The following is a 13,941-nucleotide window of genomic DNA, read 5'->3' as shown; positions in this document are numbered from 1 at the left end:
GCATATAACTTCACCCTTGTCAGTGACAAAAGCTGGTGCTGGGCCACCCACCCTCTGATCTCATGAGTGAAGAGGAAAGAGTCCCTTCCAGTCCCCCAGAGAAAAATCCCGGGAAAGGCTCTGATTGGACCAGCCTGGTCACATGACCATCCGCATAGCAGGAAGAGGAAGGAAAACTCAGCGGGATTGGAGTGGAGGGGTGCAGTTCTCTAAGTGAAGGAGAAGCCGTTACTAGATAAAGGGGACAGAGTATTGGGCAGACAAGTGGAATGGATGTCCCCTGCAGCTGTGAAAGCACTTCATTCATCCATCCAAGGCACGTTAATTGAGCACTTCCTGTGTATCTTGGCTCAGATGGTAAAGAATCTGCCTGCAATGCAGAGGACTCAGGTTTGATTCCTGGGTCGGGAAGATCCCCTGGAGGAGGACATGGCAACCCACTCCAGCATTCTTGTCTGGGAAATCCCATGGACGGAGGAGCCTGGCGGGCTACAGTTGCAGGGTCAGAGACAACTGAGTGACTACACGCACTCTGCAAATCTAAGGTGGCATTATTTCTATTCTTACTAACATGACTGACAGTGTTTGTGAGACTGGGAGTCAGGGGAGATGGGAAAGAAGGAAGTGGAGATCAGGACGGGAGATCACAGAGACCAGGAAAGAGAGCGACCGTTCCGTTGGTGACAGGTTATTTTGTGTACTTTCTCATGTCGTCTTTGCAATATTCTTTCAAATGAGGAAATATAATCTGCATTTTAGATTTGAAGAAAGGGAACCTTGGAGAGGAAAATATGACACCCAGAGGTTCACATGACTAGAATGCTGGGATTTGAACCTGGGTCTGTCCAGCTGGTTTGAATGCTTTTTGCTCCATCCCATGGAGTGGCAGGGGGTGGCCAGTCAGCCCTTGCCTTAGAAGCCAGTCTTTCTTCCTTCCTCCATTCTATGAAGCAGAGTGTGCCTGGGAAGAGGCTGCGGCTGGCAGCTGGGAGGCTCAGGCGTGGAATGAGGAAGTGGCCGAAAGAGAAGATAATTCAGGAGGCAGGACTGAGAGGGAAAGAGCCTCGCAGGGGTGTGTGTGAGGAGCCTGGTCCCCTCCCTCTCATGTCTCACCCTTTCTCCTCTTCAACCCAACTCCAAGTGACAGATTTATTAGTTTTAATTAACAGCCCCAATGCTGGGAAAACATCCAAATTCCAGCTCTCAGCATTGCTGGGTTTCCACAGTAAGGGGAGTGAGGGGGTGATGCCAGGAATAGTAATGAGTGGGGGTGGGACAGCTGGGGAGGTCCCCCCCTTGCCTGGGCCTGCTTGGGCACTGCCCCCCACTGCCCACCCCCACCCCTCTTCATCTGGCTCCAGCTTGACCTGGCCTTGCTGAAACTAAAGCTGCGTTGGCCTTGGGGAAAGGGGGGAGGCCCAGCCCAGCGTGGGGTCACGGGATTTGGAGCACTTGGCTCTGGTCTCACCTCCCTGGCTGTGTGACCTTGGCTAAGCCACTTGACTTCTCTGGGATTACTGTGGAATTCATCTGTAAAATGAAGAAGGTGATTTCAAAGCCCTCTAGGGGGCTGTAGCTTGTGATTCTAAATTTCTTCCAGATCTTCTAACTGCGCGCTTTCCCATTCCTCCTTCAGGGAGACCCCTTACAATCCTCTACTGGACTCTGCTGTCTTAGGGAGGTCTTCTGCTTTGTAATCTCCACTTCCAACCCAGGTCCAGTGCCATCTCTTGGAGTCCCGAGCACTCCCTCTTTTGAGGTCTGTCAATCTTGGGCTTGACCTTGGCTCCATCAGTCCTGACTGGGTCGAGGATCTCAGGCAAGAATGAGCTTCTCTTCCTCTTTGCACGTTAGGGATGGCAATACCTGTTTCCAGGTGTGTGTGCATGGGTTGGGGTAGACGTGGTGGAGATGCAGTGAGATAAGGAAATCAATCCTGAATATTCATTGGAAAGACTGATGCTGAAGCTCCAATACTTTGGCCCCCTGATGTGAAGAACTAACTCTTTGGAAAAGACCCAGATGCTGGGAAAGATTGAAGGTGGGAGGAGAAGGGAACGACAGAGGATGAGATGGTTGGATGGCATCACCGACTCGATGGACATGAATTTAAGGAGGCTCCGGGAGTTGATGATGGACAGGGAAGCCTGGCGTGCTGCAGTCCATGGGGTTGCAGAGAGTCGGACACGGCTGAGCGACTGAAGTGAACTGACTGAAGGCCAGTGCAGCACCTCTGTACTGGTCGTCATGGAAGCCACCATGACCACGCAAGGCTGGGAGCCACCCACGGGTGCTTTCCTTTCGGGGTCTGCTTGGAGCAAAGTGCAGAGGGAGGGGCTGCTGTAATTGGTGATGACCAGCAGACGCTGGAGCAGGAAACCTGGGTCCCCAGCAGAGGCTGGTTTGTAGGGGGCTCTTTACATCCCCATTTGACCCTTCCCCTGCCGTGTAAGCTCCTTATCCTCGGGTTGGGGCTCTCTCATACTGTGCTGAGATCGTGCAAAATTATTCAACTAAAATCGTCCAGCTGGAAAGGCAACTGAGCAATCACGGTTTACTGCTGAGAAGCCCTGACCTTAACGTAGGCTGGGAAGCAGGAGCCCAGCGGGGCTGACAAGCTGGCTGGTTTCAGTCTTAGGACCCCCAGCACCTCTCCCCCAGCACGTGCGGTCAGCAGTGAGTCCCGGGAGTCCAGTGACCAGGCAATCTGCACCCCTCTCCTCAGCATCAGGCCTTGCAGGTGACTTCAGCTAGGGCCCCCGCTTTGCTGGCTGGAGTGGCTGGCTGGAGTACGAGCAAAGGAGTTTGGAGCTGACCGCCATTGTTCTTGGGCTTGGAGAAGCGTTTTCCCTTCTGCGTCTGGAGGGTAATGGGGAAGGGAGACAGAGGAGGAAGTGAGGGTCAAGGGCGGGAGAGCAGAAAGGGGGAGGGGAGTAGGGATGCAGGAAGAGAGCCAGGAATGAAAGCAGCACCCTATCAGGGTGTGTCCAGGTTCCTTCTGACCCCTGCCCCGCACCCCTGCACGCACACACTCATCCAAGGGAAATTGCTCCTGTTGAGTTAGGATTCTCGACTGCTGTGGCTGAATGGCTTCAATCCTCTATTTTCAGATGAAGAAACTGAGGCTCCAGAGGGGGCGGAGGGAACTGGAAACATGCTTCTTGCCTTCCAGTTGAGTGTCTTCATTCTCTTAAATTCCTAGATGAGTGAGCTTAGTACAGAACAGGAGAAAAAAAAAAAAAAGAAAAAAGCAAACGCTCCCATCAGGGTCAGGATGTGGTTCCCCTGAGCAGGAAGTGAGAAGACGCCTGTGAGGATGGAGACTTCTGGCAAAGTCCTAGGTCCTGGGTCCGGGAGGTGGTTTCCTGGGTGTTCACTTTAGATAACTCGTTAAGCTCTACAGGTATGGATTATTCACTTTAGGGTACTTGTGTTATGTTTCACAATAAAAAAGGTTTAAAAACCCTAATAAATCTTGCTGAAATCAATTACACATACAAAAGAAAGCTAAAGAGGCCTCGGGAGGCCTGAGAAGGTCTCCGCCCACGTTTCCAGCCCTGGCAGGTGCTCTGCGCTGCAGCTGCCTCCTCTGGGAAATGGGTACCGACATCCCCACCCATCCCCACTGCAGGGAAGTGAGTCTGGGGTTGCGGAGGGGCAGAACATCCCCTAAGGGCCCCTATTCTGTTCCAGGAGGGTGATGGGCTTCGTGGCTCCTGGGTTAAGGTTGGGGTGAGGATTCTGTGACGATGTGGTTGTAAATGCTGTCTCTGGCCTCACCTTCAAGGCCATGTCCAGTCTGTGAATTGTTGCTGTTCAGTCGCTAAAGCCGTGTCTGACTCGGCAACGCTATGACCTGAAGCACGCCAGGCTTCCCTGTCCTTCACTATCTGCCTGAGTTTGCGCAAACGCATGTCTACTGAGTCAGTGACACCATCCAACCATCTCATCCTCTGTTGCCTCCTTCTCCTCTTGCCCTCAATCTTTCCCAGCATCAGGGTCTTTTCCAAAGAGCTGATTCTTCACATCAGGTGGCCAAAGTATTGGAGCTTCAGCTTCGGCACCAGTCCTTCCAATGAAGGACAATAAACTGAGCCCACTTCTAAACTTCAGGGCAGTGGTTACTGGGAGTCAGGTAGCCAGGGTCCCCTCTGAGTTCTACTTTCCTTTTCTATAAAATGGGTGAATTGAGGGGAAGCAAAATATATCTTTGGGGGTAGTTTCCTAAGACACCGAGATTCTGTTCTCCAAGGAGAAGTGTGGCACCCAAAGGCTCAGGGAGGTCATCTGATCTTCCCAAGGTCACACGGCATTTAGTTCCTGTTCCCAGTACTTCCCAGGTGGCGCTAGTGGTAAAGAACCTGCCTGCCAATGCAGGAGACATGAGATTCGGGTTGGATCCCTGGGTGGGGAAGAGCCCCTGGAGGAGGAAATGGCAACCCACTCCAGTATTTGTGCCTGGAGAATCCCATGGACGGAGGAGCCTGGTTAGCTCCAGTCCATGGGGTCGCAAAGAGCTAGACACGACTGAAGCGACTGGCATGCCTGTGATACCTCTCACATAGGAATACCTCCTCCATCCTGCCCTCCCCCTCTCTTGCCCTCAGCCTGAACCCTGGCAGGGCAAACGTCCAGGCTCTGCCTGAGAAACTGCTCTCCTCTCAGCTGTCCCTGGTGATACAGGGCTGGCCCTGAGCACTTGTGACTTTTAAGTTTCCTGAGATTTAAGGCCTGGCTGGCTGGTGGCCTCCACCTCCCCAGGCTGTGGGCGGGAGGGGTGGGTATGATTCATCTCTTCTTTCCTGGTGCTTAATAAGAACATGGCTATAAATGTAACTGGGCCGTTTATGAGCGCTGCTGGTGGGCCGGCTCCGGAAGTCAGCCTCGTGGTTGGTTCCCAGCCCTCTCAGAGCCGGCCTGGTCTAGCCTGTGTGACTCTCCCTGAAGAAGCAAAAGGGGGTTCTCTCCCCAGGCCCCCCACCCCGGGAACCTGGAAGCCTCATGCAGCAGGGGTGGGAGAGATGGGGCAGCCTTGCTGGGATATTATTATTTCAATTATTGTTATTAATTCATTCAGTGTTTGCTAGGCACCTACCCTATGTCGGTGAGGCATGACTCTAGGGGCTGGGGACACGGTGACAGGTCATTTCCAGTCCTAGCACGAAGGAGCTGGCTGTGTCTGGCAGAGACTCACGAGAGGGCAGCTAGTGACAACTCTTTTGAGAAACAGCTATCAGCTGGGCCCTGAGCATTGTGTGGGGCCCTCACCTGCTGTGCAACAGCAGGGCTGGAAAGATTTCCTGCAGGAGATGATGAGCTGAGATGAAGGCGAAGGTGTTGCTGTTTAGTTGTTCAGTTGTGTCTGACTCTTTGTGACCCCGTGGACTATAGCCCTCCAGGCTCCTCTGTCCATGGGATTTCCTAGAATACTGGAGTGGGTTGCCGTTTCCTCCTCCAGAGGGTCTTCCCCACTCGGATAGAACCCGAGTCTCCTGATTCAGCAGGCGAGTTCTTTACTGCTGAGGCACCTGGGAAGCCTGGAGGTGTGGGGAGGGGTGTTCAGCGCAGGTGGGGAGACCGGTGTTCCAGGCAGAGCAAGCACGTTGAGAGGATGAAGGTTTAGGGACAATTGGAGAAGGGGCATCAGTGAGCCTGGAGCTTGGTTGTACTTGGGAAGGGAGGTCATTGATCGGGAGGCCGCGAAGGCAGGGTCACACCTGGGAACTTGGGCTGTATCCTAGGACCATTGTGGCCCCTAAAGAGTTGTGGGAAAGGATAGGTATTGGGAGAGGTTCAAACAAGGGTCCCAGAGAGGTCACTCGATACCAGATATAGAGTCACCTCCCGCTCCCCATCGGAGGGTGTCACCCTCTTTTTTGCTCATAATCTTCCAAGCTCTGCTTACAACAAGCCCTGTGTCCTCACGTGGTCTGCGGGGCTGAGAGAGACCTGGTCCTGCTTGCTTGTTCTTCTCCATCAGGCTGGGTGATGGTTGCTTGAACCCCGGAGCCTGCCCCCACCGTAGAGGCTTTGTCTTTGCTGGTCCTCTGCCCGTCTTCGCTCAGGAATCTGTTCAGAGGTCATCTTTTCAAAAATCCCCCCACCAACCCTCCTTCTGGAACCCTTCACTCTGCTTTCTTTTTCTCCAAAACACAGAGACAGGAATGCCTGGGCCCCACCTTCAAATGTTTGTGGATTGAGTGATGGATGGTGGTCAGGCCAAGGCCAGGGCAAGGAGGTCTCCACGGAGGTTGTCAGTCTCTCTGGGGGTGGCCAGGCCTCAGGAGGCTCCTCCTCTTTGATGGGTTCTGGCAGAGGTGAGTTCTGCAATGATGTCCTCTCCTTGTCCGCATGCGTGCGTGCGCATGCATGCACACACACACACACACACACACACACACGCCTCCCTGCCTCCGCAAACACTGTAAAAACTGCTTTACTGTTTTGCCTCGTTTGATCTTCACAACTCCCCTCTTTTCATGTGGGTAAAGTGAAGATGATGCTCTTCTTAGAGCTATCTTGAGGATTAAATGAGTTAATATTTGCAAAATGCTTAGATCAGTGGCTGGAAGACAGTAAACCCTCCAGTATCTGCTTTCGGTGATTTTTACGGCCCGGGAGGGATGGAGTAACCCATCCAAGGTCACACAGCTAAGGTGTGGCGATGGGAGCAGCTCATACCCTGGTCTCCTGACTCTTCAGCCAGTGGCCTTTCCACTTCTCCTCCTTGCTGCTCCCCGGAAGTCCCTTCCCTCTCCCTCCCCCACCCTGGCAATCGGTTGTGGCTACACTTATCTCAAGCTGGACATCACTGAGGGCTTGGCCAATCCACAGAGGATCCCCCCATCAAACACACCCCAGGACCTGAAGGAGGGAGTGCTAAGTCTCCAGCCCCAGTTCTGTAAAGCCTGGCAACTGCGTAAACTCACAGAGGATGGGGAGAGAGGTAATGAGTCAAATCCTTAGGTCTCTGCGTTGAATACGAGGACGGACTGCTCCCTGCCCACCCAGCAGGCAGACCTGGGAGCCAGCCCACTCCACTGCCCCACTGACCACCCTCCACTCCTCCCAGTTCCTGCCCTCTGCCAGGTTTCCTCCCAGGCTCGCTCCATTTCACCGAGGGGCAGCTTGAAGTCTAATGAGGACCCCTTGCTGGGGGCCACCTAGTCAGCTGGCAGGCGAAGCAGTGAGTTCCCCAGCTGGCTGTGCTGATGTCTGGCTGTGCAACCTTGAACAGGTTTCTGAACCTCTCTGAGCCCCATTTTCTTCATCTGAAAAACAGGAAGAATAATTTCCACCACACCGGCTTCTTTAGTGTTGTCTTTTGAAGCTAGAATGAGACAAGTGGCATCAGTCACCTGCACAGTGCCTGGCACTAATAGATGCTCTGTGTGTGTGAGTTCCCTCTCTTTCTACTTTTCTCACAAATCCAAAAGAGACAGGTGAGTTGGGGGGTGGGGTGGAAAGCGAAACAAAGCAGAAAGGCCATTGAAAGAGCCAGCCTGCGGGAGTCCCTCCTTCGTTGCAGCTGCAGGTCCAGGCCACGCTATCACTGCGTAACCAATTTTTCAGGGGGAAAAAAAATCAAAGGATAGCTACAAATGAAAACCAAACAGAGCAAAACCAATACTCATTTATCTAGAACTAGTTTGCTGTCAGATGAAGGGCCAGTCTCTCTGCCTGAGGACCTGTCGATTCCAACTGCACAGAAAGAAGACAGGCAAGGGATGCACTGTCTTCCTGAGCCTCAGGCAGTAGGGGAGAGGAAGAGAAGGCATGGGATTCAGCCAAAGAAGCAAGACCAGAGGCCCCCACCAACCTGGATGGTAGAGGTTTGGGCAGCACCTGGTGATCACCGTGTGATCTTCCCTAATGTGTCTGGGGAGCTTTGTTCAGTTTGCAAAGACATTTCTGATTCTGCCCAAAGGCCCAGGAAGGTCCAGAGAAGCAGACCTTCTGGTTGAGGTGTGAATCCCAGGGCGGGACTGCCATGAACTGTTGCGTAGGTTGTACACACCACGAAGACTCCTAGCCAAGAGGGCAAGTGGGAGCTGAAATGTTAACATGTTTTACCAGAGAAAGAGGTGCTTTATCTTTGGATGAGGCTGGGAAGCTTCTTAAACTGGGACTGAGACTGCTTGGATTCAGGAGGGTATGGGGAGGGAGGGAAAAGCTTCTTCAAATCAGCCCAGGGGCCTGGATGTTTTAAGAACTTGTCATATTGCATTCTCATCTGTTTCTCTTACTAGAACTGTGAGTTCCTTCAGGGCAAAGCAATGTCCTCATTTCTTGGAATTGTCCACATTTATCCCAGAAATGGGCTCTTGGTAATTGTTGAATGAATGAATGAATCTGCAATGGACAAGAGGGAAAGAATAGGGAGAGATAAGGGAGAGTGCAGGAGGAGGAAGTGTTGAGAAGGAGAGAAGAGGCGGAAAGGGTAATGAAGAACTAGGGAAAACTAGTTGATGAATGAAAAGGAGATCCCACAGAAGGGCAGGGGCCAGGCTGGAGGGATGGAGAGTGAGGCTGAGAAGATTCAAAGGGAGGGAGCAGGGCAGGGGTGGAGACTGAGGAGCATAGAAGCTTGAGAGGCCTGGGGTGATAGGAAGTTTGGGGTTTGAGGTCCCTGCCTCTGATCCTGAGGTCACTGCCTGAGGTCCTGATGAGTCTCATTTATCAGCAAGCCTAGGATATTGTTTGCAATCCTGACCTAGGCCATGAGCTCTCAGTAACTCTCTTCATGGGTTATTGATGAGGAAACAGGTGACAGAAGGTGCTGTATCCTGGGGCATCATTCTTAGCAATGCTACCTGTGCTGTTTCTGCTTTTAAAGCAGCTGAAAACTTGGTACCTGAATCCCTGGGGGGCCCTGGTCTGATAGGGTGATATGGGCTACCCTTCTCATCTCTTGGAGTCAAGACACTTTATAACCAGCTCTGGGCTCTTTGCTGGGTCTCATGAGGCTTCCTGGAAAAGGTCAGTTTTCATTCCACTTCCAAAGAAAGGCAATGCCAAAGAATGCCCAAACTACTGCACAATTGCACTCATCTCACACGCTAGTAAAGTAATGCTCAAAATTCTCCAAGCTAGGGTTCAACAGTATGTGAATCGTGAACTTCCAGATGTTCAAGCTGGTTTTAGAAAAGGCAGAGGAACCAGAGATCAAATTGCCAATGTCCGCTGGAACATAGAAAAAGCAGGAGAGTTCCAGAAAAACATCTGTTTCTGCTTTATTGACTATGCCAAAGCCTTTGACTGTGTGGATCATGATAAACTGTGGAAAATTTTGAAGGAGATGGGAATACCAGACCACCTGACCTTCCTCTTGAGAAACCTATATGCAGGTCAGGAAGCAACAGTTAGAACTGGACATGGAAAAATTGGTTCCAAATAGGAAAAGGAGTACATCAAGGCTGTATGTTGTCACCCTGCTGATTTAACCTCTATGCAGAGTACATCATGAAAAACACTGGGCTGGATGAAGCACAAGCTAGAATCAAGATTGCTGAGAGGAATATCAATAACTTCAGATATGCAGATGACACCACCCTTATGGCAGAAAGCGAAGAAGAACTAAAGAGCCTCTTGATGAAAGTGAAAGAGGAGAGTGAAAAAGTTGGCTTAAAGCTCAACATTCAGAAAACTAAGATTGTGGCATCTGGTCCCATCACTTCATGGGAAATAGATGCGGAAACAGTGTCAGACTTTATTTTTGGGGGCTCCAAAATCACTGTAGATGGTGTCTGCAGCCGTGAAATTAAAAGACGCTTACTCCTTGGAAGGAAAGTTATGACCAACCTAGACAGCATATTCAAAAGCAGAAACATTACTTTGCCAACAAGGTCCATCTAGTCAAGGCTATGGTTTTTCCAGTAGTCATATATGGATATGAGAGTTGGACTAGGAAGAAAGCTGAACACTGAAGAATTGATGCTTTTGAACTGTGGTGTTGGAGAAGACTCTTGAGAGTCCTTGGACTGCAAGGAGATCTAACCAGTCTACCCTAAAGGAAATCAGTCTTGAATATTCATTGGAAAGACTGATGCTGAAACTTCAATACTTTGGCCACTTGATGCAAAGAACTGACTCATTGGAAAAAACCCTGATGCTGGGAAAGATTGAAGGCAGGAGGAAAAGGGGACGACAGAGGATCAGATGGTTGGATGGCATCACCGACTCAATGGACATGAGTCTGAGTAAACTCTGGGAGTTATTGATGGACAGGGAAGCCTGGAGTGCTGAAGTCCATGGGGTTGCGAAGAGTTGGACACGACTGAGCCACTGAACTGAACTGATGGGGCTTCCTTTAGGGACAGATTGGAACCAGGGTGTGTAGTTATGTTCATGCTTTTGGCCCAGGTTGCCTGGGGTGGGGTTGGGGGTAGGGATTCTGGCTCTGCCAGTCACTTACTGAGTGACCATGAAGAAATTATTTATAATATATAAGATTTAATTCCTAGAGCAACCACAAAAAAGCTATAAAAAAAGATCTTGTAAAACATATAGTAGATAAATTTAAATGAAATACAAAAAATGTTTACCTAAACTAAAATATGTCAGAAAAGGAGGAAGTAGAAAAACAAGTAACAGAAGAATAGAGGGATTAAACAGGAAACTGATAAAATGGTAGATCTAAATCCAGACATGTCAGTAATTATATTAAATGTAAATGATCTCTGTTGTTGTTCTTTAGTCGCTAAGTCACACCCAACTGTTTTGCAACACCATGGACCCATCAAGCTTCTCTGTCCATGGGATTCTCCAGGAAAGAATACTGGAGTGGGTTGCCATGCCCTCCTCCAGGGGGGATCTTCCTGAACCAGGGATTAAACTCACGTCTCCTGCACTGCAGGTGGATTCTTTACCCACGAGCTACCTGGGAAGCCACATGTTATCTACAAGGCACATCAAATATATTGATATAAATAGGTTAAAAGTAAAAAAGATGGAAAAATTATATACTATGCATACATTAATTAAAAAAAAGCTGGGTGGCTCTGTTAATACAAGATGAAGTAGACTTCAGAGCAAAGAAAATTAATAGGGATAAAGTGGGTTTTTACATAATGATAAAAGAATTAATTCACAAAGGAGACAAAAAAAATCTAATGTGGAGTCACTTAACATCAGAGAAAAAATTGACAGAACTAGAAGGAGAAATAGACAAACCCATAATTAAAACTGGAAACATTAACACTCCTTTTTCAGGTTTTGAAAGAACTAATAGACAAAAAATCAGCAAAAATGAACAACATGATCAATCAACTGAATGTAATAGTTATTTGCAGAACAACCCAAGTAAAGTAGATTGTACATTCTTTTCAGGAGCATAGAACATTCACTAAGATAGGCAGTATGCTGGGTCATAAAACAAATATTAATAGCATTAAATAGAAATTACGCAAAACATGTTCTCTTACCATAATGAAATTAAACTAGATATCAATAATGAAAAGATAACAGGAAAGTCTCCAGATACTTTGAATAAACAGCATACATCTAAATAATCCATGAGTCAAATAAAAAGCCTCAAGGGAAATTAGAAAATATTTTGAAATGAATGAAAATGAAATCACAACATATCAAAATTTGTGGCATGTAGTAAAGCAATAGTAAGAGGAAAATTTGTAGCATTAAGCAAATATATTGGGAAGGAAGAAAGATTTTAAATCTATAATGTTAGGTTCTTTCTTAAGAAACTAAAAAGGGAAGAGCAAATTGCTTCTAACAATATATAAAAAGAATAATACACTGTGACTAAGTAGAGTTTATTACATGAATGCCTAGCTGGTTAGATATTTGAAAATTCCTAAATAACAATCACTGTATTAACATTCTAAAGAAAAAAACCCCACATGATCACATTAACAAATGCAAAAAACACATTTAACAAAATAAAATATTGATTTATGATACAAACTCTCAGGAAAATAAGAATATAAAGGAACTTCCTCAACCTGATAAAGGATATCTATAAAAACCTACAACTAACATCATATTTGATGGTGAAATTAGACTGTTTTCTCTGAAAGATAAGCAACAATTCAAGAATGTCCACTCAGCACTGGAAGTTCTAGCCAATGCATTCAGGAAAGAAAAACAAATAAAGGCATGAAGATTGAAAAGTAATAAATAAAACTGTCTCTATTCAAGGACCAAATATTTGTCTATGTAGAAAGTTCCAAGTACCTACAAAAACAAAAACTCCTACAACTAAGGATACAAAATAAACACAGAAAATCAATCATATTTCTAAAAATGAGCAATAAATGCTTGGACACCAAAATTTAAAAACACCATCATTCATGATAATAGTTCCAAAAATATGAAATACTGATGCATAAATGTAATAAAATATGTAGAAGTTTAGCATGCTGAAAACTACAAAATGCTGATGAAAGAAATCAAAGAGGGCCTAAATAAATGGACAGACATATAATATGGATGTATTAGAAGATTAAAGATAATAAAAAAAATATAAAAATAATTTTCTCCAAATGTATCTATTGATTTAATGCAATTTCAATGAAAATCCAGTCGATTTTTTTGTAAATATAAATGAGCTGATTCTAAAATTTATATGGAAAAGCAAAGGAAGTATCGATAGAATGCCAAAATAATTCTAAAAGAAGAATAAAGTTGAAGGACTCACAGTACCCAATTTTAAGACTTACTATAAAGCTTATCAGAGAAGGCAATGGCACCCCACTCCAGTACTTTTGCCTGGAAAATCCCATGGACAGAGAAGCCTGGTAGGCTGCAGTCCATGGGATCGCTAGGAGTCGGACACGACTGAGCGACTTCCCTTTCACTTTTCACTTTCATGCATTCGAGAAGGAAATGGCAACCCACTCCAGTATTCTTGCCTGGAGGATCCCAGGGATGGGCGAGCCTGGTGGGCTGCCGTCTGTGGGGTCGCACAGAGTTGGGCACGACTGAAGCGACTTAGCAGCAGCATAAAGCTTATACAGTAATCAAGGCAGTGTGGTAATGGCAAAAAGAAAGACATATATGCAAAGAAAAAAAGCATAAATCAATAGAACAGCATAGAAGGTCCAGAAACAGACCTATACAAATAAAATCATTTGACAAAAATGTGAAGGCAATTCAATGGAGAAAGGATAATTTTTTTCCCTGCAATAAATGATATTGGAATAATTGGGTATCCATAGGTATAAAAGTGAACCCCACTCTAAGCTTCATATCTTGTAGAAAAATTCAATCAAAATGGAGCATAGATCTAAATGTAAAACATAAACTATAAGATCTTTAGAAGAAATAAAGGAGAAAACTAGTGATTTGGGGCTAGGCAAAGAATTCTTTGATATGACACCAAAAGCGTTGTCTGTAAAATAAAAATTTGATAAATCAGAATTCATCAAAATGAAAAATTCTTGCTAAGTGAAAGACACTTTTAAGACAAAATATTCGACTTAGAGAAAATATTTTCAACTCACATATCTGATGAAGGGTTTGTAATATATGTATATTTCAAAGTTCAATAATAAAAAACCAAAAAATGTGGACTTCCCTGGAGGTCCAGGGATAAAGACTCTGTGCTTAACCAGATAAGGGTTTGATCCCTGGTTGGGGAACAAAGATTCCTTCCACATGTCGTGCAGCCAAAAGATAAAAGCAAAAAACAAACAAAAAAAACAAACAACTTGGTTAAAAAATGGGCAAAGGAGAGAGAATACATAGAGGGCAAGCAAGTGCATGAAAAGATGTTTGACATCCTTAACCAGTATAGAATTACAAATTAAGACCACAATGAGATACTATTTTGTATCTTCTATTAGATAGGTAACAGAATGGCTAGGGCTTCCCCAGTGGCTCACCGGTAAAGAACCTGCCTGAAATACAGGAGACACAGGAGATGCAGATTCGATCCCTGAGTCAGGAAGATCCCCTGGAGAAGGGCATTGCAACCCACTCCAG

Source organism: Bubalus bubalis, chromosome 3, assembly GCF_019923935.1.
Source record: "Bubalus bubalis isolate 160015118507 breed Murrah chromosome 3, NDDB_SH_1, whole genome shotgun sequence".
NCBI classification, from domain to species: domain Eukaryota; kingdom Metazoa; phylum Chordata; class Mammalia; order Artiodactyla; family Bovidae; genus Bubalus; species Bubalus bubalis.
The sequence above is the reverse complement of the archived record's forward strand: the minus strand, read 5'-3'. Positions refer to the sequence as shown.